This window comes from Callithrix jacchus, chromosome 7 (genome assembly GCF_049354715.1).
Source record: "Callithrix jacchus isolate 240 chromosome 7, calJac240_pri, whole genome shotgun sequence".
Taxonomy (NCBI): Eukaryota; Metazoa; Chordata; class Mammalia; order Primates; family Cebidae; genus Callithrix; species Callithrix jacchus.
In genome coordinates this window covers 150249925-150269342 of record NC_133508.1, presented here as the reverse complement: position 1 = coordinate 150269342, position 19418 = coordinate 150249925, and the positions used below count along the sequence as shown (strand labels likewise).

At 42.8% G+C, this 19418-nt stretch overlaps 1 long non-coding RNA gene and 1 pseudogene across 2 annotated transcripts in view; one reads left to right on the top strand and one right to left on the bottom strand.

Annotated features, from left to right (window-relative positions):
* Nucleotides 1–19418, top strand: part of LOC108592769 (uncharacterized) — a 69629-nt gene that overhangs the window by 28996 nt on the left and 21215 nt on the right. For both annotated transcript variants that reach the window (XR_008473095.2, XR_013520587.1), the window contains one exon: nucleotides 17534–17777. This is a non-coding gene — a long non-coding RNA (uncharacterized LOC108592769). The remainder of the gene's footprint in view (nucleotides 1–17533; nucleotides 17778–19418) is intronic.
* LOC144577127 (small ribosomal subunit protein eS17 pseudogene) lies at nucleotides 1008–8122 on the bottom strand (annotated as a pseudogene).

Here is a 19418-nt window from a genome sequence, read left to right as displayed (position 1 = left end):
ACAGGTCTTGCACCTTGCTGGGTCTATTCAGGAATTCTATCTAACTTCCATTTTGTCTCCTGAGACTTGGGACAACCTGCTTTTAGCCCTAATTTGCTCAGTTCCTCCTTTTCCTATTTCCATTCGGCTCTTCTACCCACCCTGTTGGCACTGGCCTTCCAAGGGCCCAGGGTGGTTCAAATTTTGTCCTTCTACTCAGATTGCTCTTCCTCCTGCCACTGAATACCCCTTTTAACCACAGCTTATCTCTGGCCAAATGGAGTAACTGGTCTGCTGGCTTCTCAAGAGTTAGTGCTCTGCTGCCCCCTCGGGGTGCACATTCTACAGGCTAATTTGGGAAATTCCATACCTAGTATAAACCAAAGGAAAGCTTTGAATTTAACATTCTTCCATTACACACTTCCCTTTCTTTCCTCCACACCCGCTTTCTCCTCTCACAGCTGCTCCTAAGCCCACAGATGTTTTATTTATTTATTTTTTTCCCCATCTGCAAAGCCTCTTGTGGTGGCCAGGTGAGAATGCCATGGTTGTCCTTCCAGGTTGGGGGAATCTCCATCCCTCCTTTCCCTGGGGATGGAGGTCTGTGGAGAGAGGGCTGGTTCCTAACTGACTGTCATTCTTTTCATCTTTGGAGAAAGATATCATTGTAGATTTGCTCCAGTGCTGGCTCTGCTAGAACAAACACACATGTGCACATAACACCCACATGCCAAAAATTCAATTTCGGGAAATAACCAGGCCCTTCTAATTAAAGTGTCTAATCAATTTAGATGAATGCAGCAATTAATTTAGCCAGACAGTAATTGTGCAGTTTGAATACTTTTCCTTTTCATTCTCATCTAGTTGGATGGAAGACACATTTCCTGGGTGGGGACTACGTCTTGTGATCTCTGAAATGGAATTCGTTGCTCAGCTTTGCTCCAGTGGAAGACCTCCAACCTCACTTGTCACGGATGAGACTGGCCCCTGCTTTCAGGAAAACTTGGTGTATTGAATTGTTTTTTTTTTTTTTTTTTTTGTCCCAGGTTTATTGAAAATAATACAGCATTGATTCAAACAGGTCCCCAAGGTGTTTTGAAATTCATCCCAACTGTAGGCTGAGTGATCTGCAGGTTGGATAGACTGCCAAAATCCAAAAGCTTCAGCATTTCTTTAGTGTCAGGATCTACTTCAATGATCTCCTGATCCAGGGCTGAGACCTCGGGAACATGATTGTCTCTCCTTTCTCTCTCCTTCTCCTGCAGCTTGTTGGAGATACTCTTCCTGGGCCTCTCTGAATCCCCTTCATCAGATGCGTGACATAGCCTGCTCTCTTGTTGTGGAGCTTCTTGCCAGGGATAATGGCGATCTCCTCGCACACGTGCTTGTTCATGTGGAAGTCGTTGCCCAGTCGCGTGTAGTAGTTTTCTATGATGACCCAGGCTGCCTTCTTCACGGTTTTGGTGGGTCCTTAGTGGTTCAAGTCATTATGATGGAGAAACACATGGCTCCGTCAAATTTATCCCTTCCCTGAAATGCTGCCTAACTTTAGATTCCTTCCCTGAATTCTCTGCCTAGGATGCGAAGATTTGGGACTATGATTGTCCCCTGTGTTCTGGTCCTGCTCCTTTCAAAGATTGCCATATTAACCCTATTAGCATCAGGGCCAGAAAGAGGAGAGAAAGATGGTGCTATGATTTACGTTTGTTCCCACCTAAACTCATGTTGAAATTTGATCCCCACTGTGTTGGGAGGTGGGACCTAGTGGGAAGTGTTTGGGTCACAGAAGGGGATCCCTAACGAATGGCTTAGTATTCTCTAGATAGTGAATGAATTCTAGGTCTCACTAGACTGGCTTAGGTCTCACAGGAATATTCCCTTGAGGTGGGTTGTTATAAAAGCAGGACACCCCCAGGGCTTTGCTTCTTCACACATGTCCACTTCTTTGACTTTCTTCACCTGATTTTGATGCAGCATGAAAGTCTTCATCAGAAGCCATGGCCATGCCCTTGAACTTTGCAGCCTGCAGAACCATGAGCTAAAATAAAACTCTTTTCTTTATAAATTACCCAGCCTCAGGTATTCTGTTGTAGCAACACAAAACAGACTAAAATGAATAGAAAGTAGAGAGACAAAGAGAGAGTAAGGAATTGAGATACAAGGAAAGAGAGAAGGAAAACTTTTACCTATGCAGTTTGAGTGTACAAAAGATAAACATCAGAGACATATTGTGCCATCACCAGGGTGTAGGCCCAGGAGTGAAGGGCTCCTCCCTGCTCCTCCACTTGGTCTACTCTTTGTCTCCTGGCTCCATAAGGCCTTTCATTTTGAAACATTTATTATGTGTAATGCCATGTAAGATCCTCAGGTGGTTGCTGGAAAGAAATAAAACAGGAATGTGAATTAGTATAACATAAACAGTGATGAGTGCCATGAGAGAGGTATGTGAAGCTGCATCTGTGGCCAAGGACACCCACACAGAATGGCATCAGTGAGTCATAACTGGACCGAAAGAGGGGCAAGGGCACTCAAAGTGGTGTTTGCATAGCGAGAGCACTTTTCTTACTGAAATTCAAAGCCAATCTAGGTTATTTTGGGGGTGACCTGATGCTTATCAGGGAGGTTATTTTAGAAAAACAAAACAAAATTGTGAAGACAGAGTTGGTATAAAATTAAATATTTATTTTAAATAATAAAACAGATCATTGCAAATTATGCATTCTAAAAGCTGACAATACCACAGACATCACAAAGTCCAGAAGAGTAGTGGAATTTAAATGCTAACTAGCAGACTGACATAATTCTATAGCACTACTTCCTACATTTTTTAGTTGCATACTCTAATGCTTCTTCATATGACAACAATTTTGCCATATTATTTTCTAAAGAGAGAATAGGAAGATAGCTTTGTCTTCTTTCTAGCACAGTTGATCAGATTTTATTTTGTATTATTGATAGTTAGGATTCATAACTCATGTGACTCCATATACAGATGTACTTGCTTTTGTGATTATGCTACAGGTTTGTGCCCAGGCACTCGGGAATTCTGATAAATTCCAGCGTGAGGTGTTTATCAGAACATGGAATGTTTCCATGGGTGTGTTCACAACACAATACAACCTCTGGCCCTGCACCTTTATGTCATGATGCCAAGTAAGTTGGCACAGTTGGTAGTAAGTCTACTCCCAGAGTCATTTCTACATTGAGACAGCTAGCGATAACTTAACTATATTCCAGATGAAATATAACAAGCCCAATTAACAGCTTTCCCATTAGCTCCCTATTAGATAGAACATAGAACCCTAAATGCCCATGGACACTTGGGCACCACTGACGTGAAGGGAAGTGTGATGAAGGGAGGTTGAGATGGAAAGGGTCTACCTGCTTTAACAATCTCCGGTTAAAATACATTACTTTAGAAAGTTTTACAGAAACATAAGAGCCTGTGCCTCTCCCAGAACCCTAGAAGGGGTCTCTGAAATGAGGGGCCTTGACATTTAAAGCTTTATTGGCATCAAAATAAATTGATCATTGCTTAGATTATAAATTTATTTGGGATGATGATGGAAATTACAGATAATCCTCCCCACTTATCCCTTAGAGCTTAAGAGAGAGTGCTGCCTAGTAATTAAGGGCATGAACTGTGAAGCCAGTAGTTCTGGGTTCAAGTTCTGGCTATGCAATTTAGGAGTTCTGTGGCTTTGGGTAAATCGTCTAAACCTCAGCCTTTTCATCGATAGAATGAGGAGATAATAGTGTTGACATGATGTGCGTAAAGTGTAAAGCACATAACAGGCACTCAATATACGCTGGTTGTTTTTTATTTTTTGGAGGGGAGAAGAGATAGCTTCCAGCTTTTGGAGCGGCAGAGTGAAGATCAAAGGGAGACTGTCGTGAAGGAGAGGATATTTGGTCTGGATCTTAAAGTGCCAGTAGGATTTAAATATTTGAAATGGGGGTGCATGTTATAGCAGAGATGTGTTCAGTTTGGCAGGTGTACAGGGTGCCAGAAAATTTGACGTGCATTTGACAAGTTAATTGGGGCCAAGGACGGTGGTGAATACTAGACTCTATTTCCCATGATTTAACATAACTAGATCTGTGATTTTGAAACACGAATTTTAAGACATGGGTGAAGACTGCTGAGGAGTGAGAACATGGAGTCAGGAATGGAGTCAGAAGCCCCATTAAGAGGTTATTGAAGCAGTGGCAGGAGGTGATGAAGACTGGAACTAGATAGTGTCAGAGAGTCTCAGACACACACACACACACACACACACACCACTCCACATGCGTGCAAACACACATCTAGAATAACAGACTGCACATTTATGGCATGGTTACCCTGTATCTCTCTGAATTGTTTATCCTGATCTCTGCTGGGACTTGACAAATAGATCAGCCTGGCAGAATTGTTGCTGGTGCCAGGCTGAAGCTGTGCCCTTCCAGACATGCTAGGTTCTTGCGTGACAGAATCATGCTCCCTGGGTTACTTTCAGTGCTGGCTGCAGCTGGCTGACTTGTCTTCACATCTGAGTAGACTCTTTTCTGGGGGCCTTTGGGAGCTGCCAGCGAGTGTTGGCCTCCATCAGGCTGATAGGCAGTGCAATTTATTTTATGCTGAAATAACACCAGGGTGACAATGCCTCTTGTAGAGACAATTTGGTTTCTGTAATTGCTAGCCTGGGGGCAGGGGAAAAGGTCCCTCTCTCAATTCAACATCTGCCAGATTAGCAGGGATGACAGTGACAGACTGTGTTGGAAACAGAGGTTCAGAGACCCCTCTCCTGTCCACCTGTCCTGGAGCCTTTCAGCCCACAGTCTTGTACAGTGGCTCTTCTTAGCCAGGTGGGAGACAGAAATGAAGTGATCTGGGGCCCAAAGTATTAACCAGTCTGGATGTGGAATTTTACCTAAAAGTTTTTACCTCATTTGAACCTAGCACTATTCTGGAGATTTCTATCCATTGATTCACGAGCCTGTTGCAAACCCAATAAATCCTTAATGGTAATTCCTACACGTCCAGTTTTAAGATACAGAAAATGGAGGCATAGATTTCTTTGAACAGGCAAAATGGAACTTAGAGTTCCTAGTTACAGATTATATTAGATTTTCTTAAGACAATCTTCTCCTCCCCTATTTGTCTATATTTGCATCTTTATAGTAGTCATATAGTGCCTAATACAGTTTTTGGCACATCAATTAGTACTAATTTGTTGACTGACTGATTGTATTGAGACGAAAAATAATTTGAACCAGGTAATTAATTTCTATTATTTTCCTGTGAGGAGGGAAATTAGTATATGTCTTTAGTCATTCATTTATTCATTTCACAAATATTTACTGAGTGCTTACCAAGTCCGAGGCACTGTACTTGTGCTGAAGATAGAACAAGTTCTCCTTAAGAACTCCTGACTTAAGGAGTTACAGCCTTGTGGGAGATAGATAAAAATAGAACACATAGATAAAAATTACCATAGGGAAGTGCCTGGTGCAATGGGACCGCATTCCAGACGCACGTCACCCAGGCAAGGAATGCACGAGGTGGTGGTCAGAGAAGGCCCCTTCTGTCTCACCAGGGACCTGAGGGAAGAGTGAGAGTCAGCTATGTGAAGAGTGGGTGGGAGACGAAGGCTCAAGACCAATCCACGGTCAGGACGCCAAGGAGCTTCTAGTCTAGGGAGAGAGCTGGATAAAGAGAAAACAATGCTCGTAATACTGTGTATGTACTGAATGGGAGAAGGAATGGGGGCTCAGAGCTTTTACTAATTAAGTTTCTTTAGAGGCAAACAATTGAATTGATTCCAGCTATGTCAAGATGAAGGACATCATGTTTGTTCACAGTTTCAATGGGAAACCTGAATAACCAGGCAGCTCCAGCGTCGCCACTACTGGTAATTCCTCTTGGATTTTGTCTCTAAGACAATGAACACTGTGAGTTCCAATGCCTAGCTTCTGTGCAACTGTACTCATGTCTTCTGCTTCCTAGGATGAAGAACCTGACTGGCCCAGATTGGGTCAGGTGTCTCTACCCTTGCCCCAATCAGGCATGGGCAGGGAATAGGAGGGGGGTGGACATGGCCAGTGAGAAATCCCTGTGAATCCTATAATCAGCCTCCCCTTCTCCCTTCCTCTTTCTTTCCTTTTCTTTTTTCCAAGAGTGCAACCAGGAAGGGAGGATACTTCACCAAGAGTAGGTGCAGCTGGAGGATAGGAAGACAGAGAAGGTTTCCTAATGTCTGCACTGAATCTTTCTAGGTCTACAGCAATCTGGCCTTTATTTGCAAGGCCCATGGGTTCTTTTTTTCCATGACAACCATGCCTCTGAATGGATCTCACACAACCGGCTCTAGCACTGCTGGACTCCGGTGGATCCTCCAATGTCTCTGACAAATTCTGGGGATGGCAGGTGTCTGAGAATTTTCTAGGCTTGTAACATGGGGGTTGAAGGGAGAGGGAGGAAGGTACGTGTGGCAGGGTGGGGCAGTGGAGACGCTCTCCAGACATCAGGAGGACAAAGAGCAATGTGCTATTACTTTCTGTAGTTGAATCTGGGTTTATCCAAATGAATCATTTCCTCAGGCAGCCAGGAGAAGCCTTAAGCCCTCTGAGACCAAACCGCTTAGAATTCAGACTGTTGTTCTGACAGCTTTAAATGGGAGTCCAGCTCAGCTTTGGGGCCTATGGAGTTCTTCACTGCTTCACTCTGCCTTCAAGCCCAGGGAAGAATCCCCGTGGTCTGAGGGCATGCTCTGCCATGTCTTTGCAGGTACATGAAAAGGGCAGATGAGTCTGCAGCCACTCACCCCTCTTCACTTGCTCACCAGGCAAATGGCTTAACAATTCCTGGCCTGGAAAGTGAGAAGAAGGAGTCTGACCTTGAATCAACATCTTCACCCACTCCACCTTAATTTTGCATTTAATTAACATCTTCCAGCCTCTTTTTTTTTTTTTTTTTTTTGGACAGAATTTTGCTCTTTTTGCCCATGCTGGAGTGCAATGGCTCACTGCAACCTCTGCTTCTTGGGTTCAAGTGATTCTCCTGCCTCAGGCTTCCAAGTAGCTGGGATTACAGGTGTGCACCACCTGGCTAATTTTGTATTTTTAGTAGAGACAGGGTTTCACCATGTTGGCCAGGGTGCTCTCGAACTCCTGACCTCTTCCTTTCTTTTAAGGGAGGGTTTCTTCAGAACTTGAAATGCCAGCTTCACAACTCCAAGGGCAATGGTTGTGTCTCCTCTTTAGAGAGTGTTCTTCAGAGAGAGAATTTCTTTTTTTGTAGTAGAAAAGGTGGAGTGATCAAAGGAAATATTTACAGTCTCACATAGAAATAATTTGAAAACCTTTGAAAACTACTAGAAATTCTTATTTAATACAACCTCTTGACTATTGGGCTTTCTAAAACACCCCAGGTATTTCTAATGTACAGCCAAGGATGAAAAACCGCTGGTCTTAACTAAGACCACACTAGAAGGGTATTTTTATCAAAGTAGGGGCTTGGTCTCTTGTTCGCTGCTACGTTCACAGCACTAATAAAGGTACCTGGCGAATAGGATTTCTTACTCAAAAAGCCTTTATTGATGAACAAATGAATGAATTCTTTGCATATCACTGGGTGTGTGCTCATCATTTCCTCAACTTCTCTTGAGAAAGTGACGTGTGAAGGGCGTAGAGAGACCATCTCTGCCTTGGACAGGGAAGATGGAGTGAGCTGTGCCTGGGCTCTGGCCAACGTGCAGTTAAAATGATTTAAATAGGACAGAACAAAGCCCATTGGCACATGGGAAAAGCTCTTGGTCCACAGTGCCTATGAAGAAGACCGGGTTGAGAATGTGACGACAACTTTTGTGTTTAATTAACATGGCTACAGAGGGATCAAGAGCAGAATTTAATGGGGGCTAAGATTACCGACTGGTGGCGAAAGCTCAGCTCGAAGGAAGCATCTGGAGGCAATATTTATATAATACAACATGGAATAAAGCCTTGTTGAGAAGTAGGCAGAAGATCACTTTCGCTGCCCAGAGTTTTTGTGAGGCATTTGAGACAACTGAAGTCTTAGAGGCACGGGGATGGGCTATTGTGTAGGCTGCAGCAGCACCTGAGAGTCCGAGGGCTCTTCCTGCATCCAGGGCACTGTCTCCATGGAGACCCAAGGAGCTCATCCTCTCCCTCCTCTTCTGTCTTCCATTTTGTATTGTGTGGGGAGCTATACAGCAGGTTCCAAGGGGAAAGAATGAACACAGAACCCACATAGAGGGAATGAAAGAAGGGCACTGAATGTGAGAGGACAGAGCATCAGCTGAGAGCGTGAGTATGATGGGGGATACAGGGCACATGTGTCATGGGGGCAGAATCTGTTCAGGGGCAGCTTTCTGAGGGCAGGCAGGGTGGAAATGCTATAAAAAATGGAAGAGACATGAATGGGTAGAAAGATTTGAATGTGTGTTTGAAGTAGACAGCATGGGAAGTTCAGAGGCTTTGCTTCAGTAACAGGGAGAGGGAACAAATCTCTGCCAGGAACCTCTCTGTGACGGGCATATGCATATGTTTTCTCAGTTAATCCTCAGAATTCCCTGTGAGGTGGGAGTGTGCTGAGGCTCAGAGGGATGGAGTGGCTTGCCTAAGGTTATCAAACCAAGTAAGTGGAGAGTTGGATTACACCTAAATTTGCCTATCTCCAAAGCATGAGTTCGGAGAGGAGAAGCATAGATGCTTAAACTTCGTCTCAGTGTTTCAAGAGGCTAACTCCATATTGATATAAGTAATGCAGATAGGCGTGTCTTCCTTCCAGTTGCCCAGTCTGCAGACTTTCTGTCTAGAGGAGAAAATAGACTATCTGGAGGATCTGAATGACTTGCTGGGGGAAACACATCGCCGTCCAACTTGACTTTCCAAGGTTTTGCATTCCAAGTTCTCTTATGATGGGACATTGATTAAATAGAGGAGGGCAAATCCTTCCAATGACACACAGCTGGGGCAGAATTTCCAGGATGTTAAGAAAACGAACTCCCCACATCCATTTCTTTCTTTTGATCTGGAAATGTGAAGCAGTTGCTGATAACTACTGGAGTGGAGAGGCCAGGCCCAGGAGATATGACATCTGAATTCTAGGCTTGCCTCTGGCACTGTCTCTCCAGCACCTCTTTCTCCTTCTTTGGGTTAACAGAATCCCTCTTTCTTCTGGGGAACTCCTTCCATGTGGTTTTGATGAGGATACTCCACAGTCATTGTCTGTGAGGGCCCTGTCATCCAGGTCAGAGCTGCTGGTCACTAACCAGTCAAGTGTGGAGATAAAGAGAGAGACAATTCTGACAATGTTGGAATACTTGGATTCTCTGTGGTGGCTTCTGTACATTTCAGTTATGTGATTCAACAAGTAACAGATTGTTTTCAAAGATGACCCCAGTATTTCCTCCCATCTCTGCGTGCCTGCTCTTTTGCAATGAGATCTTGTCTCCTCCCATAGACAAATAGAGTCAATTCCTCCCCCGCCTTGAATCTGGGATGGCTCTGTGACTTGATTTGACCAACAAAATGTGATGGAACTCACACATATGGCTTCTAAATTTTCATTTCAAAAGGTCCTGAGGCATCATGTCTCATCCCCTGGGGACCCTGAGACCACGATGCAGTGAAGAAGTCTGATATAGTCTTCTCGAGGATGGAGGAACACATGGAGAGAGGAACCTAGCCAACTATCAGGTTAATGAAGCCACAGTGAGCTCAGGCAAGACTGGAAGAACCATCTAGTTAATCCACAGAATAATGAGAAAAAAATAAATTTTTAATGTTTTTAAGTCATTAGTTTCGGGGCAGTTCATTATACAGCAATAGATGATTGATTCATGAGAGCATAGTCGTCAAACTTACCCTGTGACCTTGTGTATCAGTCACAGTTCTCGATCGCAGTTAAGTAAAACAAGATCAGCTTTTGCTAATTTGATCTGTGTAGTCATTTATTTAAAGGATATTGAATCACCAGGAAGGCTGGAATACCAGGATCACAGTCACTCAGACAAAAACACGTTTCTAAATTTGCCGTCATCAGCATTCCTCCATAGTTATGCCAGGAGTTCAACTGTGTTCAGTTGTGATGCCAGAGAGACAGAGAATCCCTTACTGTCATCGTTTCTTTGCATCACTAGCTTCTGATTCAAAACATCCAGGGTGGTGCTTCTGACTGGACCACTCTAGGTCAAATGTCTGCATCTTAGCTACAAGGGGGTCTAGGAAAGTAAACATCTGTCGTTTCAAGCTATTATAATGGGAGGCAGACTTGTAAGACGGTGATTTTTCCAAATGTAGAAAGCAAGCTAAAAAAGAATGACCAACGTTCTCTATAATCCACCTCTTTTCCAAATCAGTATCAATGCACTCCCTTCTTTCCATATTCATATTTCTGAAAGAAAAATTTCTTCCTAATAGAATTCAGTTATCTCTTGCTTAATCAAAAACAGCTCAGCTTTTCTCTAGATTCTCATCAGATACTGCACCTAGCTTCCAGTTCAGGATTTGTGGTTGATATCTATTTATCCTCTAGCTCTGGCATGTATTTGCATTAATATTCTGGAATTTATAGAATAAATTGTGAACCTAATCACAATGAACATATCATACATGAAAAAATGAGGCAAATGGAAAAAAATGGAGCAAAACGTTTGTTGAAATACATAAACATTTATATGATACAACATAGAAAATAATTCACATAGGTACTCCTGTCCTTGTTTTCACTGTAGTTGAAATATAGATGTATTTTTGCTACAGTTGGTATTTAAGATTTCCTTCTTGATTAACTTGTCCGTGTTTCCTTCATTTTCATTCAGTACTCAGTTCAAGTTTTTATAATTGGTGGGTTGAGGCAACATTCATTTTTGAAGGATTTGATCTCTTAGTAGTTTTATCTATATGAGGTTGCAATGGTGTTCATCAGTCTATTACCACAGGAAGTGAAAACAGGTCACCCTAGTTGATCCCTTGTGTTCAATCCATACTCCTCTTTTGTGGCCCCAATGTGTTGCAGCAATCCTATTTCCCCTTGATGATCTACAAAAATTGTTCCAGTAATCCTTTTTTGTGGGGAGGGCCTATTCATTCAGTGGGAATAGGAGCCAAAATGGTTAGGCTGGAGTCTCAGCTTCCAATTCAATGAGCGAACTGTTGTTTCCTAGTAGAGGCATTCTTCCTTGGATGCTGAAATTTCTAAGCCTGCAATACCTAGAGTTATAAGGATTGGAAGCCAAAGTTTTACTAATGCATCATTAGTGTAATAGTGAGATGTATCATCCCCCTTTCACCCTTTGATTTCTGGAGTCATGATTTCTGGCTATGTAAAAAACAGCATTATTATTGTTTTTAATGTTTAATTTTTGTGAGTATATAGTAGGTGTATATATTTATGGGGTACATGAGATACTTTGATACAGGAATGCAATACATAATAATCACATCATGGTAAATGGAGTATTCATCCCCTCAGACATTTATCTTCTGTATTAGAAACAATCCAATTATATATATTCTTTTAGCTATTTTTGAATGTACAATTAAATTATTGTTGACCATATTCACCCTGTTGTACTACCGAATACTAGGTTTTATTCATTCTTTGTATTTTCTGTATCTATTAAGCATTCCCTCTTCCCCTCCACCCCCTGCACTACTCTTCCCAGTCTCTCATAACCATCCTTCTGCTCTCTATCTCCATGAGTTCGATAGAAACAGCATTATTGACAATTCAAAGAATATACTTCATCCTTCAAGACAGTACCATGGCCGCGGAAATGAGTTGAGTGAGGAGTAGCAACACATTAGGAACATGCATACTGGGAATATAAGCTCATGAAATTCACTTGTTCCATTAGGATTTACTCAAATCTGGTCTTGCTTGTATTATTTCCATAGATAACGATGTGCCACGAAGCCTGCCTGATTTTAGAAGTAGGTGGATAGATAATATCCTGTTCAGGGTGAGTCGTCCAGGATGCATGATTATCTAGTGTCTAATGATCGTTCATTCACTCTCAACCAGGGCCTAGTAGCAAGCTAACAGCTATTTCTTTAAAAGTCATTATTATTTTTAATAACAATTGTATGCGTTTATGGTGAACAATTTTGATACATATATGCAATAGCAACTTGCTGAATAAGACCCAGCTTTCTCCAAAACCTTAGGGGCTTATTCTATGATTCTCCTATTGAACCTTGCTCCATACTCCATATCATAACCTGATCTGCCAAAGGCACTTCAAATACCATTGGATCCTATGGATCACGAGGGCTGAGTGAAGAGATGCTTATATTACAGCTTGAACCAGTTGGAGAGCCCTCTCTACCTCTGAATTTTGCTGAAAGTTGTTAACTTTGCTGATCTCCTGGAAAATTAATTGGATCGGTAAATAAAATACAGTATATATTAGCTCCAAAGCCCAAAGAGGTCCTTGCAGTGTTATGCCATTTCTCTTCATTGTAAGAGGTACAGAAAGTTGTCTTATTTAGAGAGAACGGCCTCAACCATTGGACCCCACCCACTAATTGGTCTTGAGGGCCACTGGGCCAACCATGAGGTGGACTTGGGTAAAACCTCATTTATCGCTCATCTCTCATTAGTACCCTCTCACACCACAGTAGTGTTCTGGGTCTTCAGATTTTTTGTTTTCTTACAGCCACTATCTGATATCCTCAGAAGGACACTGGGTATTTACCTTCCCCCAGGACACAGATATTCTGGTAAATGGCTGCAGGACTCTTTGGGAGGACTTCTAGGAAAAAGATTAAACGTATAGCTGCCATGTAATTTCAGGGTTCTTACTCAAGGGTACTCACCTTCCTCTTCCTGCATGGAGAACTGAATCTGAATGAACTCAGATATGGGGACTGAATGAAGAGCTAAGAATCAGTAGGGCATTTTAAGCTTCAATAATAGAATATCTTGACTCAACTGACTTGAAAATTAAAGAAAATGTATATTGCATAAAGAAATATATACAGACTGGGAAGGACAAGGGCTGGTTAATTCAAGAGCTCAAAAATATCACTGAGGATGTGGACTCCTTGTATGGCTTTGCTCTGTCCTTCCCAGTGTCTTGGTTTGCTTCCCTCTGTGGTTACAAGTGGGCTTCCACCCTGGCTGAGGGAGCCACATGCAGTTAGAGTATGTCCAAAATATGAGAGACTTTTCCTTTCTTAGAGACTGTGTGTTGGGGGAGGAGTTCTCTCCTGGAAGTCTCAACTGGACTCTCGTTAGAAAAGAGGAAGGGGTATTGGTGAGTAGTTACTGGATGGCAAGTGAACAAGGCCTGCTATCAACTGCAACTCTCAGTCATGATGACACAAGTCAGGACTCCATTCATCAGGCCTGTTAAATCAAGATAAAGCCTTTACTGATATGTCCATCTCTTTTTCTCTTGGAACTCCATGAGCTTCCATGCCAAAGATGTGTATGGGTTTATATTAGTCAGTGTTCTCTGGAGAGACAGAGCCAACAGGATATATCTATAGATATATGAGAAGGGATTTATTAGAGAAATTGACTCACATGCTTATGGAGGCTGAGAAGTTCTCCGACAGCCCATCTGCAAATTGAAGACACTGGGATTCTGGTAGCATTGCTCAGTCCAAATCTGAAGGTCTTAGAACCAGGGAAGCCAATGGTGTAACTCTCAGTAACTCTCACCATTCTCAGTATGGAACCAAAGGCTTGAGAACCCAGTAGGCCCCTGATATAAGTCCTGGAGTCCAAAGGCGAGAGAGCCTGGGGTTGTTGTCCAAGGCCAGGAGCAGAAGCGTGTATCCTGGTTTCCATAGATAGGCTGACATATTCACCTTTTCCACCCCATGTTTTCGTTCTGTGTCCCCAGCAGATTGGATGGTGCCTGCACAAATTGAGTGCAGATCTTCCCCACCTCGTCCACTTAAACTCACATGCTAACTTCCTCTGGAAATACCCTCACAGATACACCCCAAAATAATGTCTTACCATATTTCTAGGTATTCCTTAGTCAAGTTGATGCCTAAAATTAACCATCACAGAATCAGCCCATTCTGATGATCAGGCTGGCCAGCTGCCTCTTATGGTAGCCAAGCTCTGGTAATTATTGCTCTTCCCAGGCCTGTGCTACTTTGTGATATTCTCAATCCAATTGAAATTGAGCATCTCATTTCCAACTACATCTTCTCTCTACCAGCATCCTTGGCTTACAGAGAATAGCCACGCTTTTAATAAAGATGTTGGCACTCCTGTCACTAATGCATTTACCATTGCCTTAATGAAGGTTGTGTGTTTTGGGTCCTCTTGGGAGACATAGGAGGTAGGTAAGCACTTGTAATAAATCCACACCAACATTGCTATCTCCCTAGGTCTTTGAATTTACTTCCTCTAAACTATAGCTTGTGATTTCTGGCATCTCAGCTGCACTGGAGCACTAATGTACTGTACTATGGAGCACCAATAAGTCCAGGTTTCTGTCAACTCACCAGCAAACAATTAAAACAACTAGATGCTCAAGCCAGTGCATGAAATGGAGAATTACTGCACAGTCAGCATATCAACAAACTCAACTTGATCTAACATTATGTTTTTCCCTTGTTGGCTGAGTGCCCGCAGAATCTACTCCCTCACATATTTCTCAGGTCTCTACTCATACAATGATCAGAGTCATAAACTTTTGTCTGTAAGCTTTTCCCTTAAGATATTGTATATGGATGTGCTTCATCCTCTACCCCACCCTGTCCCAGGAACATGTTGAGATCTAACCCTAGTTATAGGAGACAATGAGGTGTAGAGCAGGTGGAACATGAAGAGAATGAACTTCCCTTGCAAGGTAATAACCCTCAGGTTAGATCATTCCAAGATTTTTAGGCAAGATGAGAATACATGTATAAGAAGGGAAGGAGAAGTTGATTTGGCTAATAAGAGAAATAAGAAGCAATAAAGTTTAGAAATTTAATGCTCTGCATCATCTGAATCCTCCCATAAATCTCTGTTCCAATTCTTAGGTCTATCTCTTTTCTATTCTATGCTCTAATTTTCACCTAAGCAAAAGTTTGGGAGGCTGCATATTAAACTAATCTAGGCTGTATGTGGTTGCTCATGCCTGTAATTCCAGAACTTTGGGAGGCTGAGGTTGGAAGATCACTGGTGGTCAGGAGCTCGAGACCAGTTTGGACAGCATGGTGAAACTACATCTCTACTAAAATTAAAAAAATTAGCTTGATGTGGTGTGTGCCTGTAATCTCAGCTACTCAGGAGACTGAGGCAAGAGAATTGCTTAAACCTGGGAGGCAGAGGTTGCAGTGAGCCAAGATTGCACCACTGCACTCCAGCCTAGGCAACAGAGCTGGACTCCATCTCAAAAAACAAAAACAGAAACCAAACTACTCTTCTAATTTAGCAACCTGCAGGATCAAACTTTATACTTGATTTTTGTCTATTTCAGGATTGTGGCTATAAGATAAAAGAGATTCTTCAAGTACAGGTAGAAAACCTTTGGTTTTTATTTTGTGTCTTGACTTGAGAACTTAAGAATTTGTGTTTTTTTATTCTCTGTTTTAAAAAATCCAGCTAGCACTATTGGAAGAAGTTTATCCTATAGTCTTTGATTTTTTTTCATGCTTTTAATATTGTTTGATAGTGGCAACTGTTTCATACCCTAAACCTTGACTTCAATAGGTATTTCGTTCCAGGTGACTACAGGTAAAAATGTAATGGTTTGCCACAATTTACCATGTTTTGGCAGAGTCACATAGTTTACTCTAAGCTGATTTTTTTTTCTGTGTGTAGCCCTCAGCATACGAAACAAATCATCTCAGATTCCTGTTAATTTCTGGAGGGCCTGTTTCTACCCAACTCTTGGTAATATTTTGGCATTAGCCAAGGTTTTTATTTGCAAGCAACATAGACTGTGGAGAAAAATAAAAGATTGATTAAAAGGATTTTGGGTAGCTCACTGAACCAGGATTTTTATAGCTAAGAACAGCCTCCAACACCATGACCCTTGAGGTAGAATCTTCCTCTATTCCCTTTTCATTGAGTTACCATCTCCCAATCACAACACGGGACAGGAGTGTCTGGTTGGCAAGAGGTTAGGTCCAGTGTCTTTGCCCTGGGGGAAAAAATAGCATGAAAAAGAATACTTGGCATTTCTGGCTTCCACAGTGGGAGACAGGCTCCTCACCAAGGCTCCTAGGGTGGGAAATTGTCCAAAGGAAGGAGTTGAGTTGCTGAACAGCCAAAGCAAATGGTAGATGTCCATTAGCTCTTGAGAAAGTTATTGCCTTCTCTGTTCCTCAATTTCCTCCTCTGTAGAAAGAAGGGTTTGAACTAGATGGTCACTGAAGTTGCTCCCAGATCTGTCCTTCTGAGGCTCTGGCACTCTGCTTCTGTGGGATAGACAACTGTAGTTCACGTTGTTCCAACTAAGAGGCAATGTGCTCTGAGACTGCTTCTAGTCATAGAGCACCAGGGGGTGGGGGACAGGGAGGGTGCCCAAAGTGCCAGCCTGAGGGGGTGAAGGCTACTCTTCCTGGCTCCTGGAAGCTGTTGAGATGAGCTCTTGTGCAGCTGTTTTTGCAGCAATTTCACACTGATGGCAGAAAATAGAAGCAGTGTCAGGCCAGCACCATGAGTGATCCAGAGAACAAAGTGATTTTTCCAGACACTGCCCTGTTTAAACACTGGGCGTTGAGGTGACAGATTTTGTAGACACTTTATGGGGAAAAAAGTCCACCACCTTGAGTGATTTTGAAGCCTTTAGAAATATTTGGCAAGTGTGAACAGTTGGTTCCCCACACTTTCTCTTTAATCAATTGCTTCCTTAAGAAGTGGCTGTGCTGAAGGGAGAGAGCTGTATAGTTCCTCCCCCACCTCTGGCTCCCTTTCCAGCGCATTGGGTTTTCAAAATGAAGAGGCAAATTTTTCTCCACAATCCCCAAAATGGTGCCTGCATATTAAAAATACACCAGCTTTCTTTGCTGTTTGCCTGCGGATTTGTTTCATTTCATACCTCACTGAAGCCTCCTCTCTGTTCAGAACACGCTGTACCCAGTTGTAAGAAGAGAAGAGGGGAGGGGAGGTACTTGAGAAAGCATCATTTGTTTTCTTAGGAAACTCCGAGAAATGTTAAAATTGAAGTTTGAACTTTGAATGAACAGAAACCTGAGGACTTTAGGAGGAGCTTTCATTCACCGGCTTGCCTGGAGCTTTGATCTTGGCCTTCCTTCACCTGAAGGTGGCATCTACAAGTCCACTCAAGAGGTGGACATTGGGATTCAGGGTCTGAATGACTATTACCTTTCAGCCCTTGTCCAGCCAAGATCCGGAAACAGATCCATGTTTCCTAAATGGGTGAAGCAAACTTTTGTGTGATTTAATATGAGCTGCCTCATGAGCAGCCAAGCCATTTCTTCTACATTTACTTACCACCTGGAGTGGGTTAAATGTGTTCCTCCAAAATTCATATGCACTCAGAACCCCTGACTGTGACCTTTTTTGGAAATAGGCTCTTTGCAGATGTAATTAGTTTAGGATCTTAAGATGAAATCATTCTGAATTTAGGGTGGAACCAATCAGAAAAGGCATCTTTCTAAGAAGAGGAGAGGACACAGAGAGGCACACAGAGAAGTGATGAGAAGACGGAGGTGGAGATTGGAGTGATGATGCATCTACAAGCCAGGGAACATCAAGGACTGCCAGCAACCACCAGAAGCCAGGAGAGAGGCATGAGGCAGTTCTTCCTCCGATCCTTCAGAGGAAATCAACTCTACTGACACCAAGATTTTGGATTCTAGCCTCCTAAGATGTGAGAGAATAAATTTCTGTTGTTTTAAGTCACGCAGCTTGACATAATTTGTTACAGCCGCCCCAGGAAACCAACATACCATTTTGAATGCCCCTTTGCTCCCCAGCTCTCAGCCCATAATGTCCTGTAAAACTTTCTTTTCTCTCAAGTTTCAGCTCAAATGTTACCTCCATGGTGAAGTTCTTTGAAACTTCACTAAAAATTAATCATTTCTTTATTCCTTGTTCTCGAAGCCTTTGGCACAGACTCTGCTTGTATTTAGTTAGTGGTTTACCGTGGTGCTCCTCCTTCCTTGATCATGGCTTTCTGAGAGTAAGGACAGATCTTGTCATCTCTGTCTTTCCAATGCTCAGTAAAATACCTGGCATATAGCAGACATTAGTAAATGTGTGTAGAGAAAGGATGGAATGAAACCATGGCAGCCTCCAAAGGTGACACATCACATGCTGTCAAACTTCTGAATAGGGGCAGCTTGCTCCTGGTGATCATTTCTTTTCTTCTGATGTCATCTCTGTCCTTTGTGCTTAGCTGCTGACTGTTAACACATCTCTGCTTAAGTGTTAATTGATAATCTTGGTGTTGACTGGTCCCAGCTAAAGGTAAGGCTCTTTCCAGCATCATCCATACTCACAATATAGAAAAGCTTCACACGTCAGGAGCATCTAGTTGGGGCTTACTGGTTCTACTGGGGAGATGGAAGATGTGAAGGAGCACAGGCTTGCTGCACTGCTTTTGAAACACTGTAGATCTCTTCTGGAAGATGTGGTCCAGCTGGCTTTCTCTCCCTCTGCATTGTGTTCATTGCTGCTCCCCTGCCCCATTTCAGCCCACTTCCTCCCATCCTCCCCCTGTTTCAACCACCAAATGATCTAGATTGTTTGTGTACAAGAAATACTGTCTTTTGTCCTCATTGGGCTTTTTGTTGTTGTTACTGCAAGGCAAAACCTTAGGCATTTGACATAATTAAATTATTTTATTTTTAAAAAATGTTTAAATGAAAGAAAGGAAAGGAAAAGTCATATTCAGACTAACTTCTGGGCATACAGCCAGGTGAGGTGGTCAGAGTTGCTGGGTGCTCCATGGACTGCTCGGACTCTCTGTGTCCAGGGGATATTGTGTACCTTCCCATGCAGCATAGATCCAAGGGCTTGGGTGGGGCCCACGAGGAGCTCTGCCAGTGTGGTTGGGCAGAGGTGATGCTGAGAACTGCCTCCTGAGCAAGCCAACATGTGTGATGAGGCCTGGTAGAAGGTGGCTAGGAAGAGCCAGTGTCCCTCCCTGCTAATAACCACCACTATCACTGTGTCCTCACAGACTTCTGTAGGCTCTTGGGGCCCTTTCCTCCCTCTGCCTATGCTGGCATATTGGAGGTTACTCTCACAGTGCTCAGCTGCTTGGTAAAGCAGCTGAGAATAGCAGGGATCTGTGGGGACCATGGCAGATTCCAGTTTGGAGGCCACATACTCTGAGACCGAGGATGATTTATGAGGTAGGCTTGGATTCTCTTACTTCAGCTCCCTCTGGAACTCTCCTGAAGGTTCTGATCATTTTGTTTTCTTTCTAAATTACCATATTGTCATTTACCCTTAGCAAATGGTCCTGGGACTTAAAGGGAGCTGCTTTGGTGGAGTCATTAATCAC